Raw genomic sequence first — 21,680 nt, forward strand, 5'->3', positions numbered from 1 at the left:
GTTAGAACATACATGAGGGGATAGGTCCTTATATCGTCATCCGGCTTGATAACAGTTTTAGGATCAATGCCGAAACGTCGCTATTGCAGTGTATTTGTTTTCCATTATCTATTTGTCTACTTTGTCAACCGTCAACCCCTACGACACGCCTATCAACAATTCATGTATTAGAGTTGTGAGTGAGTTGGGTTTAACGCCGCTTTTAACAGTATTCCAGTTATATCGCGGCGTGTCAGCTTAACGTTGGAGGAAAGCCCGAAGTGATGCAGGTCTCAGACGTTCGCTGAAACACACGAGCACGGGTATGGTACGGACAAACGTAGAAACATAATCAGGGCAAACCGGGATTCGAACCCACAATCATAGGTTTCTGGCGTGCCCAAGGGACGCAACTCTGCACAGGGAATCGCGGCGGCTTAGACGACTGGGCCACCCGTGCACCCTGTATTAGAGTAACTGTTACAACGTTCAAAATAAAATATTCATAAATCCATGTGAGACTTGTCCGTTTTCTGTTTTTACAGTATATAAGGGCGAGCAGTTTGTTGTGTTGACGTGTATGCTTCATGTAGTGAATGTGTAAGACTGTACAACACGCTCAGGTACTTGTACGCCCCACAGCTAAATTGGGAGGAACATCAAGTAACAAGACATCTGAACTGAACGATGATTTATTCGAAGCTGATCACAGGTTCATAGCCATGACGTCACTCCCGATGCTGGGGCACGTGACGTAATAGCGCGTGCACATTGGCGCTCACAATATGTACAGAAACCTTACACAACACTTTTCATGGGCTACACTATATCTTGTATTTCACACGACTCCTTTGTGTGGAGTGCAGACTGTTAAGTTACCAGATGCACCATGGCTCCCCTGGGTATTGTAGTTATTCTTGCAGTTCATTCGTCTCTCCCTATGTGAAGTATATGCAGTACAGTGCAAGTGAGTCATGCTTGGCATAAGAGCTGTTTGTTTGGGGTTTTTTTGCTTAACACCGCACTCAGCAATATGCCAGCTATAGTCTGGACCAGATAAAACAGTGATGGATATCATGTGCATTTATCCACGCGATTGGGATACGATGACATGCATCAACCAGCGAACCTGACCACCCGATCCCATAGTCGCCTATTACGACAAGCATTGTCGCCTTTTACGAAAAAACATGGATTGCCGAAGACCTATTCTAACACGGCTCTTCAAGGGTGGTTCTGGGAGCTGACAAATGAGGGTTGAGGGGCGGACCATGTGTGACCTGGTTGTTTCCAGGTCACCATGACCCGACGGCGTTGTTCATGACTCACACAATCACTTGATTAGACCAACACAGACGCAAATACCGCTATGACATAGTTGGGATATGATTGACTGCGACGTAAAATATCATTCACTCGTACTCTCGTATACTTGTTCGGTTATTAAACTTTAAACATCACAAGAGCAAACATCATGGTGGCCGTTTTTTAAAGGTATTTTGGAAAAATCGTCCAAGGCGTCGCATCTCACTTTACCGCTCCTAAATCTGCCAATAACTGCTGGTGGTATGTTCGAATCTCGGACTGATCCCGATTATGATCCTTGGGCTGTTTGCACCATAGCTCTTCCCTTGGTTTTCAGTGTAACACAGTAATAGATACACTGATGCACAAATGTATTTGTGTGTGTTTGAGCTCTCTGCTACAGTCCAGGTATGTGACGGCGACATGTAAATAATCGAGTCTGGACCAAACAATCCAGTGATTGACATTATGAGCATCGATCAACGCAATTGGGACACGATGACATGCATCAACCAAGTCAGCGAACCTGATCACCGGATCCCGTTAGTCGCCTCTGACGACAAGCATGGCCGCCTTTTACGGCGAGCATGGGTTGCTGAAGAACTATTTTACCCCGGATCTAAAAGCACACAGTGACGCAATTCGTGGACTTTTACGATGTTGTTGGATGTTAAACCCGGGGTCCAACAAACCAACAATGTTAATCAGGATGAATCTGCGATTCGAACCCACGCCCGATGCATCGTGACAGGTGTAAGGTTACATCACTTCCTAGTTCAACGTCATCACATCACGCGCCTGCTGCTTTTGTGACATGCAGTTTGAGTATTTTTCAGGGTTGTTTCCATATTTCTCAAACGGTCACTCAGTGATTGATAGTATCAGCAACGATCCAAGCCGTCAGGATCCGTTGACACACCATCAACCAAGTCACCAAGCCTGACCACTGATCCATTAAGACCCTTCTTACGACAAGCAAAGGTTGCTTGGGACCAATTCGAACCTGGAATCCTCACGGGTTACCAACTTTATTACATGGCCCGGTTTCATGATCAATTCGAAGCTTCCGACTCAATCTGAGTATAAAGAGATCTGTATTCTTCATCATGTCGCCATGTTGGAAACAGTTTTAATGTGACCACATTGTTAGAGATGGATTTATAACAACGTCCACGCTTAGCGATCTCTTTGTCCAAAAGCTATTCCGCTTCATTTGAATAGACACTGTTTTTCTGATCATCGTAGGGTGCCTTCAGGGGTGAGGTGAGGTGAAATGGGGTTTAACGTCGCGTCCAAAATTATTGCACTTATATAGCGACGTGCATGCACGTGTATCTGTGGCTGTTTGTACTTGTCCAGACTGATGCCAAGTTATAGTGCTCGCACATTGAGATACCATGCCGCAGTTTAACATGAATACCCCACTCAGACACAGTACACTGACTCCGAGCCGACCAGTCCTTGTTTTAGAGCCTTAAAGCCGAGCGCCAGATAGGGTAACAACAAGTACCATATTTTAACGTCTTTTGATATGACGCGATCGGGGATCGAGCCCCGGACCTTCCGCTCTCCGGACGGACGCTCTACCACTATACCGCAGAGGCAGGGATCAGGGATCGACAACAGAGGCAGAGGCAGTAGTAGCCTTCAGAGACTAAACCAAGAAAACGGTTTGGAACCTTCTCTTTTTCCCGTAGTGGTTTGTGCTGCTAATTTATATTTACACAGACTGATCTTCAAAACACAACACACATCGTCCCATTGTCCTATCCTTGACATTTCCGTCTTTCATATTATTGATATTTATCAGCAAATAAACAAATAAGAATAATTACTAATTATGGACAAAAACAAACAAGAAAGGAAAGTTTGTTTCCATACTTCTTTCAAGTAAGTATTTTATCTTTTGATCGCATTGAACGCGATATTATTTATATAAGGATGCCTGTGGTTGTCAAATTGCCCTGGCATATCGCCTATGGGACAAATCATTTGGAATTTTTGTGGATTAAAAGAAATTTATTTCTTCGTTTGACACGCTGGATATTTTCATAGAATGCGTCGTTAGGGTCCCGTGAACATCCGGGTTAGAAAAGGTATTCAGCAACACATGCTTGCTGTTAGAGGCGACAATTACAAGAGCGTCAAGAGGGCGTCATGGTGAATCAATAAAGCTTTTTATGCTTTTCTTTCAGCTGTCGTATATGAAATAAGAAATATTTTTTCTGAGTGTTTTGCTGAATGAGGTGAGGTGAAATGGGGTTTAACGTCGCGTTAAAGACTGGACTTTTCGTAAGTTGAAAAAATCTTGAGAGTAGTATATGATGCACTTTTGCCCGTTTGTTGATTGCAGCCCTCTCATTGGCTTCTGCCCGCAGACCGGTCCCCCTCCCTGGCTTCTGCCCGCAGGGTCCCCCTCCCTCCCCCTACCCCCCAAACCCAGAGTAATGACGTCATACATTTCTGCCCTGTCATTGGCTGATTTCTGCCCGCAAAACAAGTATCCCCACCTCGGAGTAATGATGACATATATTTTACCCTGTCCTGTGATTGGCTGATTACTGCCCGCAAAATAATTTAACCTAGTGAAAGCGATTCTAGACTAAGTGCATACAATAAAAATAAAAAGAAGTTCTAGATTTCAAAGTGAAATTCTCCAGCTGAAAAAAGATTTAGAGAAAGGTTATCTTTATTGAAAGCGTCTCAGCAAAATGTTTAAAGTTTTCTTTTGTGAGATTTGGTGGTTCCATAAGGAACCTGTGCGTACGCTGTACACGTGGATGTTGACGACGTCTTAGGTCGTCGTGGATGGTGAGCCAAATACGGTCTTCAGGTAGACGCAGTTGGGGGAATGTCTTCTATGTTCTCGTAAGATTTTGTCTTCATATTTCCATTTGTACATTTTAATACCGCACATATAGCACTGAACGCAATCGTTCATTCCCGTGTAGAATAACCCGCACCTGGCCAGCTCGAGAGGAGTCTGCTTAATTTAAATAGGAAATTTGTAGTAGGTATCTAAACGGGTTTTTTTAATACCTGTAGGAAGGATGATCGGGAATATCCATACTATCCGATGCCACTGTCCACGAACTCCGACAACTATCCGCATCCAAACATTTACATCCGTAGTCGACACCAGCGTCGCAATCCGTGCACTCTGGGTTTGGGTGGGGTGGAGGAGGGGGACCCTGCGGGTAGAAATCAGCCAATGAGAGGACAGAAATATATGACGTCATTACTCTGGGTTTGGGGGATGGGGGAGGGGGACCCTGCGGGCGGAAAACAGCCAATGAGAGGGCTGCAATTAAAAAATGGGCCAAAGTGCACTGTATACTACTTACCTCTGTTCCGTCTCATCAAGAACGGCGTTCAGCTTTGGAAAATATGTGACCGGTGTTAAAGTAGGAAAGTGTTTAGAGTGTAGTTGTAGCTGTGTTTTTTTTTGCCAGGCTCAAGACGTGTTTTTATATCATACAAAGGGAATTGAAGTGGCAGTTATTGTCTTCAATTGTGGGCGACACGATGAGACGCATCACCACAATGGCGCTGCTTAAAAGCTTTGACTAATCTACAGTGCATTATGTCACAGAAAGTGATTTCCACGTTGTTATAATATTCATCAAGAATGCGAATGATTAGCGCTTTTCACCCTGAGTGTTCACTCTCTCAATGCATGAACAAAAACATAATAACGATTCATTCAAGTACGTTTAATAGAGTGGTTGTTGTCAATGGCTGTATGAATGTGTGTAGTGCTTAAACAGCCATGTACACTAAAGGTCGTTCATATTCTCAGCATCTTGCAAGGAACAGAGTTGCTTCATCCAGGCTAGTCCGAGATACTAACATAACTGTCGCTGGAACTAAGAAAAAGACATAATTACAATTTCAATATGGATACACACGTTTGTGGTATAATGTTTTGTCTTGCGAGTCTGCTGAGTGGTACCAGCAACGGTGCCTGCTTGGAGAGCATGAACATGGCACCATCGTCTCTGTACAGCGGCAAAAAAGTGTCTGGAAGTGTGAAAATATCCAAAACTGTAGCCAATGTAGCAGAATGCAGCTCTCATTGTGTCGTTACAGGGTACAAGATTTCTTTCATCTTTGACCCCAACACCACGCTGTGTACGTGTCATACGTTGCCACTGGCGTCGCTGTCGTTGGTGCCAGCAGGAGGAGCGGTGGCCTTTGGACATGAAGCACTTCCGGCGGGTAAAGTATTGAACCGAATTTCTCACTCTTAACATCCGCCTGCGTGTCTGGGTTTCTATGTGTTCGACTGTTTGTCTGCTCGTGCAGCATGTTGTAATATATATTTACTGAACTGTTGGCTAAACAAGGATAATGATGATGAGTGAGTGAGTGAATGAGTATGGTTTTACGGCGCTGGTTTTACGGCGTCTTTAGCAATATTCCACGAATATCACGACAGGGACACCAGAAACGGACTTCACACATTGTACCCCTGTCGGCAATCGAACCTGGTTCTTCGGCGTGACGAGTGAAGGCTTTAACCACTAGGCTACTCGACCGTCCCGGGTGCGTGAGTGTGAGTGATCATGAGTTGGGTTTAACGCCGCTTTTGACATTATTCCAGTTATATCGCGCCGTGGCAGCTTAATGTGGGAGGAAAGCCCGAAGTGATGCAGGTCTAAGACATTTATCACTTCGGTGAAACCCACGCGCACGGGTTTGGTGCTGACAAACCTAGAAACATAATCAGGGCGAACCGGGATTCGAGCCCACAATCATAGATTTCTGGCGTGCTCAAGGGACGCAACTCTGCACAGCGAATCGCGGCGCCTTAGACGACTTGGCCACTCGAGCCCCTGCCCCTGATGATGATGATGATGATGATGATGATGTCTTTCTATGGAATTTATCGTAAACAGTCCATTAGTTCTGTACAAATGTTTTCTAAAGAGAATGAGTGTGATATACGCTATGTGTTGGTTCTCTGACGTGCAGAGAGAGAGTCGTGGATAATCCATAAAACTAGCATGTATTTTATCAATGTTTCCCTTAGTGATGATTCTGAATCTGATTCCGATTTTGTATAATCTACGAGGGTCTCTTTTTCCTCTCTTGAACTTAGAGTTGGAGGCGCGGATGTACTCTAACCTATATATGTGAGTGACAAAGGTTTTACGCCGTTTTTAACAATATTCCAGCCATATCACGGCGGGGGACACCACAATGGGCTTCACACTTTGTACCCATGTCGGGAATCGAACCCGGGTCTTCGGCGTGAGGAGCGAACGGTTTAACCACTGGTCTACCCCAGCGCCCCCTTACCTACTTAAGCCATGACCAGGTTTCAAATAACCTCAGCCCCATAAAAGTTTAAACAGAAGTGTTTTGATAAGATATATTTGAGAACTCTGTGCTTAACTGTAAGAAGCTTGTGTGAGTCGCCCTTGCTGTAACATATATGATGAGGGATGACAACGACTTTCGTTAGCCATCGAATCCCGTTGACGACACGTTTTTCGTGAAATTGTTCCAGCATCAAGGTAATAAAGGGGACAAAGGAGTGTCTTCTTTTCCAAGTGGTGTTTAACAAACAACTGACTTAGTTAATGCATGGTAAAACATTAAGTAGCTGTGATGTTTTGGTTTGTTGTTTTACGCCGCAGTGAGCCACGATGTACACCGATAGAAAGGTAAAGGTTACAATAGGTTAAATTTTCAGTTTTTGAAACATTTGTTTCTCATTTTTCCTTCCGTTGTATATTCCCAAGAAAATAGCATGTCAAGTTTTGAAATACCTTTGTCCGAGACTGGCCACAGAGCGGAGAGTTTCTGGAAAAATGGGTTTCCGGTTGGTAGTTCTCTATGTTTTTTTCAGATGTGGTGGACACATGGATCACCTCCATCATCGACGTCTCTTCGTTCCACTACTTGTGAGTTGTTTCTTATTGATTTATTTTGTCAAAATGATACTGTGAACGAAGCTTTATGGCGAGCTACAACCTGAAGCATCAGGCCACCAAACCATCGATACAGTTTCTTTGAGAGGCATTTAGAAGTTGCAGTACTAAGTAAGGATAAGAATTTATGGATGAACAACTTCTTTATTACAATGAAGAGCGAGGTTTCGGTGTAGGTTCTAACACCGGTGTAGGTTCTCACTTGCTTGATAAAGGGGCCATATTATGAGTAAGTTTACGTTTCTTTCTGCGCTCAACTAAGGGTTCCCAACAAGTTTCGTAATACAATGAATGCCTGGGGGGATATTTAGGTAGACCAGTTACAATGCGTGCAGCTTCTAATTGTAATTGTTCTAATTTCTCACTTTGTCCTTCGGTGCAACCATCCCATACCTCATATGCGTATTCAAAGTTTGTCTTGTGGACATTTTATACATGTATATATTGTTAATAGTATTTCTGTGAAGCAGATGCTTGACTTTTCACATTGAGTAAATCATCTTTTGTTTCATAATGGTATCTATATGACAAGACCATTTGCCACTGGCTTCAAATATAACACCCAAGTGCTTATGACTATTTACAGAGCTGATTTCATTTCCGTTGAAATATAGTTTTAGACCTCCAATGTTGTCTTTGCGAGAGAACAGGACAGATTTAGTCTTTTCGGTATTGTACGTTATCAGCCAAAGTTTCGCCTATTCACTTAAGATTGCTAAATTTGTGCCTAAGGAAAGTTCCAGTACACTGTTATCATTGGATGACATGCCAATCGATGTATCGTCGGCAAACGGTCGTGTCATACAGTCTAATTTATCAGCAATGTCATTTGTATGAACAATAAAGTGTAAAGGACAAAGCACATCGGAAGTGTCTCTAGTATCCCTGGAATTCATTATGATTACATAGGTAGCGTGATCGTGGTGTGATTCTACTTTGAACTGTAATTCAGTTATATCACAGCTTATCGGCTTGTGGGAGAAAAACCCGAAGTAGTGTAGTATGTCAGTTATATCACAGCGTATAATAATGTCCACATATTTCATGTTATTATTTGAGGATTCATTTAATATCACATTGCTCACATTGTTGGTGTTTTACAAATTAAATTAAACAACAACATACATGTAAATAAACTACGAATTGATTTACTGAGCCAACAAGTGACTCAGATCTTTGACGTTTACCACTTGGTGTTGACGACCGCCTCCGTGGTCTATTGGTAGAGCGTCATACCAAAAGACGCTGTTTTTGATCTTTTTTCGACTACAGTCCGACTAATATGTTGGGACCGCCGGATTTCTATCCCGACTATGGCTTCAATGACAAAGTCTGGTCCCCTGGACATCACAACGACGCCCAGTATATAGAGGTGAGTCAATCAGAACTTTTATGGTGTGAGTGAGTGAGTGAGTGAGTTGGTGGGTGGTTGGGTTTTGGGTGGGTGGGTGGGTGAGTGAGTGAGTGAGTGAGTGAGTGTAACGCCGTATCCCAGTTATATCACGGCGTGTCAGCTCAATGTGGGAGGAAAGCCAGAAGTGATGCAGGTCTCAGACGTTTACAACTTTGGTGAAACCTACGAGCACGGGTATGGTGTACCAAAAACCTAGAAACATAATCGGACCGAACAGGGATTCGAACCCACGATCATAGGTTTCTGGCGCACACAAGCGGCGCAACTCTGCAGAGCGAACTGCGACACCTTAGACGTGACCCCGGGACGCCAATGAAGGTCTACACACATTGTAACCATGTGAGGAATCGAAACCGGGCTTTCGATTTTACAAGCCAACGCTTCACCTACTGGGCGATCCAACGTCCCGTGAATACATGTCGCTATGTGTCCCGAACTACCATGTTCTAGTCATCAGACCGTCGCCATTGTTCGGTTTATCGTCGTCATCATCATCACCACACCACCACCTCCACCATCATCATCAAAATAGGTGTTGTCATTATTATAATTGTTACTGCTTCTCATCATAACCTCATCATCGTTTACATCATCATAATTATTGTTTGTTGTATACAAATTAAATATACAAATGCAGCAAAGAGGGTTTGGGTGATCCTAGCAGTCAGGCTGGTTAGGCTCATCATCACCACAGGGCCCTTGCCCCATCTGCACGCAGCCCAGACAGGGAATGGGACTTCTCCCAGGTAGTGCTGCCTAGTCACCCACCGACAACTTTTCGGAGAATGTGACGACTCCCCAACACTGCAGCCTTCTGCATTACCCAGATTGTCAGAACGGCTGTATTCCTGGTAGCAAACCAGGGTACTTTCCCACTGTCAGTCAACGGATTGAGGGGTATCAAACCTAAGGCACCGAGAACAATGTGGAGTCGGACAACTTGGTACTTGGGATGCAAGCATGACATTTCGAAAACGAATTTGCTATCACATTAGTGTCAAAAGGGACAGAAAATTCATAGATATAAAATGATTTCATTGGATTTATCAAAAAGGACCAGATAAGGTTTGTTGGTCTGGATAGTTCTGAGACTGTAGACGGGCCTATTCCAAAGAATTTTGTATTTATCATTTTCCACGACGCCCTCCACATATTCTGGGTCGTACCATGGATGGATCTCTGAGTCAAAACTACCAGTATGGCGAGGACGGTAATGAAAGGATCGAGCCACTCCATCATGTCGCTTAAGATACTGTGCCAAAGATGGGAAGTAGATAAGGGGAATGAATACTTTGTGCTCCACAGCTCGGCATCTCAGAACCTATCTACATCACTGAGATCCACATCTATGAGGTTTACAACTGCGGTGCCATGAAGTCTATTTCTGTCCGGGATCCGAACTCCAACTGGATGGTGCTGTGGAGAACACCTGCTATAGAGCTAATAGAAACCTCTCGGATCTTAATCCCAAACTTCATGGTGTGTATAAATTTGGTTGAATATCTTATTACTCGTATCAGTGACCTGGGTTGGATTCCCCGGGGTAGAATAGGTCTTTAGCAACCCATGCATGCTGTAAAACGCGACTATGCTTGTCGTAAGAGGCGACTAACGGGATCGGATGTCAGACTCACTGACCTGGTTGACGCGTATCATCGTATCCCAATTGTGTGGATCGATGTGAATGACGTCAATAACTGTATTGTCTGGTCCAGACTTGATTATTTACAGACCGCCGTCATAAAGCTGGAATATTGCTGAGTGCGGCGTTAAACAACAAACAAACAAAACAAGGTGTGAAGCATATTTCTGGTGTTGTGATGAACCTTGCATTATGTTATTAGCGGCGTAACCCCACCCCTAACCCAACCAACCAACCAACCCGAATAATGAGGTTCCTTTGGACAAAATGGTCGTTGGTCATTGGATCAATCATAACTGGTGTGCCTGATTTTGTCAGTGGTCCATTTATATAATTTCAACAGCTCTTTTCCCCTTCCCGCCAAATGGAATCACTTTCGACGGATAATCTAGACCAGCTATTCTCTTGGTTGATATTAGCAAAATGGCCCGTGAACGTCCGGGTTAGAAGTTCAACAATGTTTGTCGTAGGAGGGTACTATGCTTGTCGAAAGAGGCGACTAACGGGATCGGTTGTTGAGACTCGGTGACTTGGTTGATGTATGTCATCGTGTCCTAATTGTGTATGTCGATGCTCATGATGTCAATCCAAAGAGAGTCTGGTCGAGACGCGATTATTTACCGACCGATCTCATATAGCTGGAATATAGCTGAGTGCGGCGAACAAAGAAAACAAAGAAAACAAACTTACTTATTGCGTGATGTGGCTGGAACTCTGCACATTGTGTAAACAACCTTCACACACATCTCGGCAGTTGATAAATGATTCCCCAAATTGCGCATCTGCTTCTTCATGCATACAAGTCAGATTGGCAAAATCAAAACAAAGTAGAAGTTTAACTAAAGCTGCAGGCACATGGAAGACTGTTCAAAAACGGTCAAATTATCAATCCGTCCACTGATTTACCCACCTGAACTAGAAATAAAGGAGGCCAGCGATACCGCCTCATCTGTTTCAAATTAAAACTTAGATCCATGCCTAAAGATAAACAGTGACAAAAACCTACCCACAAGTCTGTATGACAGAAGGGATGACTACAAAGTTCCAAATGTCAACTGTTATTTTATGTCGAGGAACATTCTCGAACATCTGTCAAACAGCGTCAAAAGATCTTAAGGTCTTAAAAATGATCATAAGGTCTTGGAGGATGTAAGAAGACCTGAGGGCATATGCCAAAAGGTAAGACCGAGGGCCGATAGCCGATGTCTTATTACGCATCAAGACCGAATTCGAGGTCTTCAACCGACTTTTCAATCACATCTTCTTTGACTGATTCACACATTAATCAAATATGTTGTATACATTTCATAACCACCCCTGTATAATAAGGGCCTTTTAGCGAGTTCACCAACGGCATTGCAGGTGCGCACGTTTCAGAGAGTGTCTGTTCCTTTAGTGAAAGTGTTCCTTTGAAGTATATTTCTCCACAGGAAAAATTCCCAGGGGACATTTTGTTGCTTGGATAATCAATCCACGGTACGTTTACACTGGCAATATTGGTTCTAGTTCGAACTAATTCCACATGGAACTGATCATCGTTGACAGATGTTGTAACAAAACCATGTGCTTAGTGAACCTGCCCCGGTGGTTAAGTGGCAAAACACTTGGTTACTATTAACAAGTTATGAGAGGTTTCATGATCGATTCCCCTCATAAGAGTTTCATGTAAATGAAATATTGACTTTTAACCAGTCAAAAGAATTAGTTGGTATAGTTCAAAAGTAAAACAGGTCTTATTAAAGATTCACAAGTAAAACATGAAAGGAGGTCTTACGTGGAAAGTAAAACCACCCGATGTTTATTCAAAGTCTCTTCGGGTTTCAACTTGGTCCTTGCCCAAATTAGAAAACCCGAAAAATGCAATTGGATGAGGTCATTGGAGGTTCATATTTCATATAATTTTAATTTTGCCCCCAATGGAATCTGTTTCTTTGGATAATCGAGACTGGCTATTGTCTGGCGTCGACGCTTTGTATTTTCGAGACGGAAGTAAAGCTATCGATCGGTACTTGTTCATTTACACTTATTGACGGTTAACCCATACAGCCATACTTTTCTTGGCAACTTTAACGTTGATGTGTGGGCAGTGGATCTTTTGGCCAAAACAGTGGTATATCTATTTTCATGTCCGGAAATATATACGGTCTGTGATTCAGGGATACGTCAGACATGTCCACAATTGTACCCTTTTGATCTTGAAATTAATGCGTCTCCAAATTAATACGACCCTGCCAAAAATGCGACTCAAAATCAATGCGACTTTCCTCACTGGAATGATACATATCCTCACAGTAAATTGCACCGCTTATTTGTACTGAGTAAAGCACTTCCGTCATAACAATAAAGAGTGTTTTCTTAAAAACAACATACAGTATATTGTTATAGTAAACCGATTAACGGCCATCCGAAGCTTGGCGGTGGGATCAGCTGATCGTAAATTTCAGGTCGCATTTTCAACGTTCTAAAATCAGTATTTAAAGTGTTAGTATTGGTGTGTCTATATGGAAGTCATGTTATTTCCGGTTAGACTGTATGCCAGCATTGCAATACAACGGCTAGGTGATGGTGCGCGTAAATTGTGAAGGTCTTTGAAGCAAGCTTTCTGAAATTGGTCCGAAAATTGGGACTTATGACAGCAACACGTGTATGGTGTTTGTATATTACTGAGATTGAGTGAGTATGGTTTTACACTGCTTTTAGCACTATTCAAGCAATATAATGACGGCGGACACCAGACATGGGATTCACACATTGTACCCATGACGGGAATCGAACCAGTGTCTTCGGCGTGACGAGCGAACGCTTTAACCACTAAGCTACCCAACCGCCCTTTATTACTGAGATGAGGGAAGGATGTTCATGAAATTATAAAAGAAACAGGTAAGTACCTCCACTACCTTAAAAGCATGAATATTAGCATGTTATGAATACAAATGGATTAATTAATTGTTAAAAGTTGATTCCCAAATTGAAACCATTCCCAATATGTTAACCCAGAAATATGTACAAAAAGGAATTTAGCAAAACCAACAAACAAACAACGAATTGTATACAATCAACAATTGTATTACAAAATTAATTTAATTAAATCAATACAATTAACTGAACAGCAATTACAATGGCATTACACAATAGAGTGGTGGTACAAGATTCAATGACAGTTTAAAATTTGAGAGCAGTCGAAATTACAATAACAAGAATAATGATCTCCTAGCGGCAACAACGGTCAAACTTCCGATACAGGCCAGGGTGAAAAGTGATCTTCACACGGAAGCTGGTCTTGATGTAATGTCAGATGAAATGTGTGATGACAGGCACGTGCCCTCTCCACTTATATAGTCTAACTAGCTTTCAGACTTTCCACATGGTGTTTGACCAGTCCAGTGTCGCCAGAACATCACAGAACATTACACATGTTTCTTGAATGCTTGACCTCCATCCATGCTGTTCTGGAAGTTTACAGATAATTCTAGCATCTAAATATAATACATCCTAACCACTGCTTACATTAAATAGTACTAATCACTGTCCAAATAGAATGCAATTAGCTTCTACTGACTCTTTAAAGAAAAAATGTAACACAGTTACAATCATTATTTTCAACAAAACATTACACTGCCATATTACATAATTAACACCTGTGGTGCACTATACAATGGGCACATGGACACATGTTAAGGGACAGAATAATATGGCTAGATGTTATATTTCTAACTATGAAGACTGGTATGGTTGATAAAATCATTGTAGATTTCCACTGGCTATATTTGTAATATTTGTTGTTATTGAGTTTATAAAATTGAAATTAGATGTAAGAGGAAATGTAACATTTATAAAATCAGTGCTCTTATTCTTATTTCTTCTTCAATTTTTAGTGAAGTCCTATCTCCACATGCACTTCATACAAGTAAACGTTTGTATGAAAGCTTTTTGTTAGCTTTGAATGTTTCACTAGTGTTATAGTGGGAAATAACACAAAGGCGGACACAATAAAGTGAGACTGCATTACTTGAGCGATGCCAGATGTCTCGTTGTTTTCTGACGTAGAAAAGGCCGGGACAATACCCAAATATTCTTGAGGCTTTCCCCTTCACATTCCATCGTGCACATGCGTGTTGAACTTGCACGCCGAGCACATGTTGCCATGGTAAACAACTACAAAACACGTGCTGGTTAAAACTAGTCGGTAGTAAACGACCGTTTTTAAATGAAGGTGCAACCGGAAACCGTTACAACTTAGCTCAGCCCCCACATGTCACAAGTTTGTTTGTTTTTTTGTTTTTTTTAAATATTTTTATTTCAAAACAGTAGACATAAATGTAGCATTGGTACCTTAGGTATATAAGTGAAGCAATTCATAGTATCTTAAAACATGATCAGATATGTGTGCATACATATATTGGATTGGATATTTCCGTCCATTTTCTGTCGAATTTATTAATTTTACTATTTTTCATTGCAATATATAATTCTATTTTACATACGTCTTTCAATATTTTTATGAAGAAAGGAAAACATAATTGTGTTTTCTGAATGCTTGACTGGTGAATGTATTCTTTTGCAAGAAGAATTATATGGTTAAAAAGATATTTGCTTTTTTTGTAGCAAGATATTTTACCTAGAATGGTAATATGAATATCACTGCCAAATTTCGAGTTTAGGGACGCTTCAATTTCTATCATGTCACATGCTGCAGCGCACATTGAGCAGGGAACCAGCTTCGACTGTTGCTTAAATCAATTCAAAAGGAGAGTTATCGCCCTTTTGGACAGAAAGATCGCCCACTCCAACCTAAAATTTCGCTGTGAAAACTCGCATAAAATTACCCCCACCCACCACCCAAAAAGACAAACATATCTAATTCTTTTGTTAAACAGAACCACACAAGTCACAAAGAATGTAATTATTTTTATCTGTCCTAAATTGTGTTCGTCTTTTACACCTAGCCTCCAGCCTTCACGTCCGACGCCATAAGGATTGACCTTGACACAGGCACCGGCAACGCTTGGTCCGAGTTCGACGCCGTCCGAGTGGTTGGCACCAGGATACGTACACGTGACGGCCTGGCAGTGACAACATTTATAATGTAGTGTTCCTCAAATACTGTGAATTGGAGATTTGGACAGAACACTAACGCACGTTGACGTCATCGTTACGTTGAATGTCGTCACTGGGACATGACCTTTTGCATGTATTCTATACAGTGTAGCCTCACTAAGTCAACTGTTATCATAAGGCGCTGTGAAAGGAAAACCATTTTACTTTTACAAAGGTAGATACGTTATTTCAATGGTTTTGTTGTATTTCAATATACGTCAAAATACGTCAGACTTCAGACAAGTGTTATATACATCTAACTTTTTGACTTACATATACGGTGTGTATGATTTTGTTTCATGTTTATATACATGAATGTAAAATTCCCTGATGCCCCACTCCGGTTATGACCAGAGACTCTGAAGGAGACACCGACATCATACAGGGAAATACGATATTAATGTATCTACCTTGCCCGGGAGATGTTTCACATCCTACGTACCTGTAGCTGACACGTTCTATAGGGGCATCTAAACTCTTAGTCGCGACCAGGATGATGTTGAGCGCTTCCGTCTTAGCCCGTGAAGATCCTGGATAGAATAGGTCTTGAGCAACCCATGCTTGCCGTAAAAGGCGACTATGCTCGTCGTAAGAGGCGACTAACGGGATCGGTTGGTCAGGCTCGTTGACTCGGTTGCTGCGTGTTATTAATCCCGAATGGGTAATTCCTGGCTCTTGATATCAATCACTGGATTGTCTGCTCCAGACTTGATTATTGACAGACCGCAGTTATATACCTGGACTATTGCTGATTGCGGCATTAAACAACAAACCAACCAACCAACCTTGCATCCTGGCAGTCTGACTTGTGGCCACTGTTTGTAATAACTACATGACAAAACACTGTGACAAACTAAGTTGTTTTGAGTAGCCTCCCTTAGGCGTATCAGGACTATGTGATCGTTGGTTCGAATTTGCCTAGAAATTGATCATTGGTTTGTTAGAACATACAGGAGGGGATAGGTCCTTATATCGTCATCCGGCTTGATAACGGTTTCAGGGTAAATGCCGAAACGTCGCTTTTGCAGTGTATTTGTTTCACATAATCTTTTATCTACTTTGTCAAACGTCAACCCCTTCGAAATGCCTATCAAACGATTCATGTATTAGAGTAGTGAGTGAGTTGGACTTAACGCCACTTTTAACAGTGTTCCAGCTACATCGCGGCTTGTCTGCTTAATGTGGGAGGAAAGCCCGAAGTGATGCAGGTCTCAGACGTTCGCTGAAACCAACGAGCATGGGTATGGTGCTGACAAACCTAGAAACATAATTGGGGCGAACCCACAATCATAGGTTTCTGGCGTGCCCCAGGGACGCAATTCTGCACAGCGAAACGCGGCGCTTTAGACGACTGGGTCACCCGTGCACCCTGTATTAGAGTAACTGTTACAACGTTCAAAATAAAATACTCATAAATCCATGAGAGACTTTTTTGCGTTTCCTTATTTTACAGTATATAAGGGCGAGCAGTTGGGTGTGTCGACATGTGTGCTTCATGTAGTGAATGTGTAAGACTGTACAACACGCTCAGGTACTTGTACGACCCGCACCTAAATTGGGAGGAACATCAAGTAACAAGACGTCTGAACTGAACGATGATTTATTCGAAGCTAATCACAGGTTCATAGCCATGACGTCACTCCCGATGCTGGGGCACGTGACTTCTGGCGTAATAGCGCGTGCACATTGGCGCTCACAATATGTACAGAAACCTTACACAACACTTTTCAAGGGCTACACTATATCTTGTATTTCACACGACTCCTTTGTGTGGAGTGCAGACTGTTAAGTTACCAGATGCACCATGGCTCCCCTGGGTATTGTAGTTATTCTTGCAGTTCATTTGTTCTCTCCTTATGTGAAGTATATGCAGCACAGTGCAAGTGAGTCATGCTTGGCATAACAGCTGTTTGTTTGTTTGTTGCTTAACGCCGCACTCAGCAATATTCCAGCTGTATGACGGCGGTTTGTAAATAATCGAGTCTGGACCAGACAATCCAGTGATGGATTCCGTGATCAACGCAATTGGGATACGATGCCATGCATCAACCAAGTCAGAGAACCTGACCACCCGATCCAAGCATAGTCGCCTTCCCGGGTGGGTGTAGGAGCTGACAAATGAGGGTTGAGGGGGGACCATGTGTGTCCTGGTTGTTTCCAGGTCACTCTGACCCGACGGTACTTGGCTCATGCAATCACTTGAAACCAGTGGTTTGACCAACACGGACGCAGTTGTGCAAAGAGCAGAAGAGCAGAAGAGCATTTCATGGTGGCCGTTTTTTAAAGGTATTATGGAAAAATCGTCCAAGGCGCCGCATCTCACTTTACCGCTCCTAAATCTGCCAATAACTGCTGGTGGTATTTTCGAATATTGGACTGATCCCGATTATGATCATTAGGCTGTTTGCACCATGTCTCTTCCCTTGGTTTTCAGTGTAACACAATAATACATACATTGATGCACAAATGCATTTGTGTGTGTTTGAGCTCTCAGCTACAGTCCAGGTATATGACGGCGACCTGTAAATAATCGAGTCTGGACCAGACAATCCAGTTATTGACATTATGAGCATCGATCTATTCAACGGGGATACGATGACATGCATCAACCAAGTCAGCGAGCCTGACCACCCGATCCCGTTAGTCGCCTCTTTCGAGGCGAGCATGGGTTGCTGAAGACCAATTCTACCCCGGATCTTAATGGGTGTAAGTGAGTGAGCTAGTTCAACGCCACCTTGGACAATATCACAATTATATCTCTCAGCGTTTCAACCTAACCCGCTGCAAAGCACACAGTGACGCAATTCGTGGACTTTTACGAGGTTGTTGGATGTTAAACACGGGGTCCAACAAACCAACAATGTTAATCAGGATGAATCTGCGATTCGAACCCACGCCCGATGCATCGTGACAGGTGTAAGGTTACATCACTTCCTAGTTCAATATCATCACATCACGCGCCTGCTGCTTTTGTAACATGCAGTTGGGAGTATTTTTCAGTTTTTTTATATTTCTCAAATGGTCACACAGTGAATGATAGTATCAGCAACGATCCAAGCCGTCAGGATCCGTTGACACACCATCAACAAAGTACCATCTGTTAACGTCTTTTGGTACGGCGCGATCAGGGATCGACAACAGAGGCAGAGGCAGTAGTAGCCTTCAGAGACTAAACCAAGAAAACGGTTTGGAACCTTCTCTTTTTCCCGTAGTGGTTTGTGCTGCTAATTTATATTTACACAGACTGATCTTCAAAACACAACACACATCGTCCCATTGTCCTATCCTTGACATTTCCGTCTTTCATATTATTGATATTTATCAGCAAATAAACAAATAAGAATAATTACTAATTATGGACAAAAACAAACAAGACAGGAAAGTTTGTTTCCATACTTCTTTCAAGTAAGTCTTTCATGTTTGTCAAAAAAATATAATCATATCTTTTGATCATATTGAACGCAATATTATTCATATAAGGGTGCCTGCGGATGTCAAATAGCCCTGGCATATCGCCTGTGGGACAAATCATTAATAACTTAGGTTGATTAAAAGAAATTTATTTCTTCGTTTGACACGCTGGATGTGTTCATAGAATGCGTCGTTAGGGTCCCGTGAACATCCGGGTTAGAAAAGGTCTTCAGGAACACATGCTTGCTGTTAGAGGCGACAATTACAAGAGCGTTAAGAAGGCCTTATAGTGAATCAGTAAAGCTTTTTATGCTTTTCCTTCAGCTGTCGTATATGAAACAGAAAATATTTTTTCTTAGTGTTTTGCTGATTGAGCTCGAGGTGAGGTGAAATGGGGCTTAACGTCGCGTTAAAGACTATTGAAGATGCGGAGTAGAATATCTTCAGCAACCCTTGCTTGCCGTACAAACAGACTACTGCAACAACACCTTTGTTTCCAGTCAGAGGACTCTGCCCCATAGAACATAACATTACAGGAATACGAATACTGATGAAGTGACTTATACAATTTCATTGTATTCAGTATGAATTTTGATAACTGTACAAGTGTAGGTTTGGGATTAGATGACATCAGGCGAACAAAGGCTTCCAGTGACGGACTTACAAAGTATTTAGGATCAATGTATCGATATCTTAAATCATGAAAAGCACGACATACAAGTGCAAAATGTAATACATTTTCCACTAGACTAATAATTAATCGAACACAATATCTACACGAGCGAAATTCTGGATCGATGCCTTTGCGTCTGCCCATTTCTATCATCAACTGATGACAGCCACATCTAAATCTTGACAGGGCTTGTTTCAATTGTGTAGAGTCGTAGATTCGACTTGTGTGAGATATACTTCGTCTGTAAAACCGATTTGTAGGTTGAATTTGCCGTTAGCTTTGGCTTTGATGACATTGATGAATGCCATCGTTGGATGTTGTAATCGGAAACACGTTGCTTAAACTGAGACATAAAATGATAAACATTTCCAACATCTTGCATAATCCAGGCGTAGCCAAAGCCAAAGTAAAAGGCGACTATGTCAATCACTGGATTGTCTAGTTCAGACTCGATTATTTACAGACCGCCGTCATATAGCTGGAATATTGCTGAGTGCGGCGTTAAACAACAAACCAACCAACCGCAATTTACATCTCTAAAATAAATAACTAAATAACTAAATAAATAAATATTGCACCACTACAGCGACGACGAACGACCAGTGCTTGTTTTAGCGCCTTAATGCCAAGTGCCAGGCTCTCAGGACGGGCCCCCTACCGCTAAACCACGGAGGCAGTCTTGGCTGGTTGGCTGGATGAAATGCGTTGTAACGTTTCACTTGTAATGAAAAAGTCACAGGAATAAAACTTTTTTTTGTAATTAGAACGACAATAATACTAGTATTTGTCAATGAGTGACAAAATGGTTTTTGTCCACGAGAGCGATTCTTCTGTGCACAATTAATCACTACATATTATTTTCCCTTTGTTACACTACCTGGAACAATTAGTTTGGTTTTTTTACATCGGTTAATGGGCAGCGAACTCAAAATTGGAATATCAGATAGTCCCGGGAATGTCGAACTCACAATTCGAAGGATTCTGCGGGCGCCAAATCAATGAATGCATACCGTTTTAAGATAAAAATGAAGTATACAGAAATCCATTATACATGGAAATTGAAATACAAGCAAAGCATAAGATGAAAAAATACAATTAATTAAAATAGATCACGATATTAACAAGCTATAGCTTCTTGGCTAATTGTCGGTGAGTCTCGCATGATGCGGATGGTTTTTTTTACAGATTAAGGGTTTAAGAAGATCAAAGCTTCTGTGTCAAAGGTCAGGTTATCTTAAAATATAGGTAAAGATAAATCTAAATGATATCCAGTCGCAATCCTTGATAGCTGCAAGAGATACATCTTTCAAAGGATACATGTACAGAATTGTAATAAATGAATGTTTAAGTATTGAAAACTATTCAATTAATATAAATGGTAACGTGTCGAGAATATTACTTTTGTTGTAACACACCGTTGTCCCACTGAGCCACCGGGAAGGTGATGAAAACGTGTTCAGTTTTATATGTCATGACTCCGACTGGTCCATGCTGCACGTGTTTTCTTCTCTCTCATGGTTTGATCGAATTCTTTTTATACGGCGACAGACTATATTGTTTCACTCTAAGGTATTTCGATGTATTCTTATTGCTTCTGGTATTTCTTGTATTTAGACGGTTCGTAAGTTGAACAAAACACACCTCCTTGGGTTTGCTTGAAAATGTAAAACCTTGAGCTCGTGGTTTTACATTTTCAACCAAAACCGAGGAGGCGTGATTTATCCTATACATGCTGATTTATTATTGCCACATTTAACTTGAGTTTGTCAAGTCCATGTTTTTTGTTTATCAGTGAAATGTAGTCATATAGTCCTTAGTGTGTTTTGTTTATCAGTAAAATGTAGTCATATAGTCCTTAGTGTATTTTGTTTATCAGTGAAATGTAGTCATATAGTCCTTAGTGTGTTTTGTTTATCAGTAAAATGTAGTCATATAGTCCTTAGTGTGTTTTGTTTATCAGTGAAATGTAGTCATATAGTCCTTAGTATGGTTTTTTTTCAGTGAAATGTAGTCATATAGTCCTTAGTGTATTTTGTTTATCAGTGAAATGTAGTCATATAGTCCTTAGTGTGTTTTGTTTATCAGTAAAATGTAGTCATATAGTCCTTAGTGTGTTTTGTTTATCAGTGAAATGTAGTCATATAGTCCTTAGTATGGTTTTTTTTCAGTGAAATGTAGTCATATAGTCCTTAGTGTGTTTTTTTTTATCAGTGAAATGTAGTC

At 41.7% G+C, this 21,680-nt stretch overlaps 1 pseudogene; it reads left to right on the forward strand.

The window, feature by feature from the left end:
- Window positions 1-5,180: 5,180 nt before the first annotated feature.
- Window positions 5,181-15,366, forward strand: LOC139471268 (uncharacterized; annotated as a pseudogene).
- Window positions 15,367-21,680: the final 6,314 nt, after the last annotated feature.

This window comes from Haliotis cracherodii, unplaced genomic scaffold, assembly GCF_022045235.1.
Source record: "Haliotis cracherodii isolate W230 unplaced genomic scaffold, xgHalCrac1.p SCAF_22, whole genome shotgun sequence".
Lineage (NCBI taxonomy): Eukaryota > Metazoa > Mollusca > Gastropoda > Lepetellida > Haliotidae > Haliotis > Haliotis cracherodii.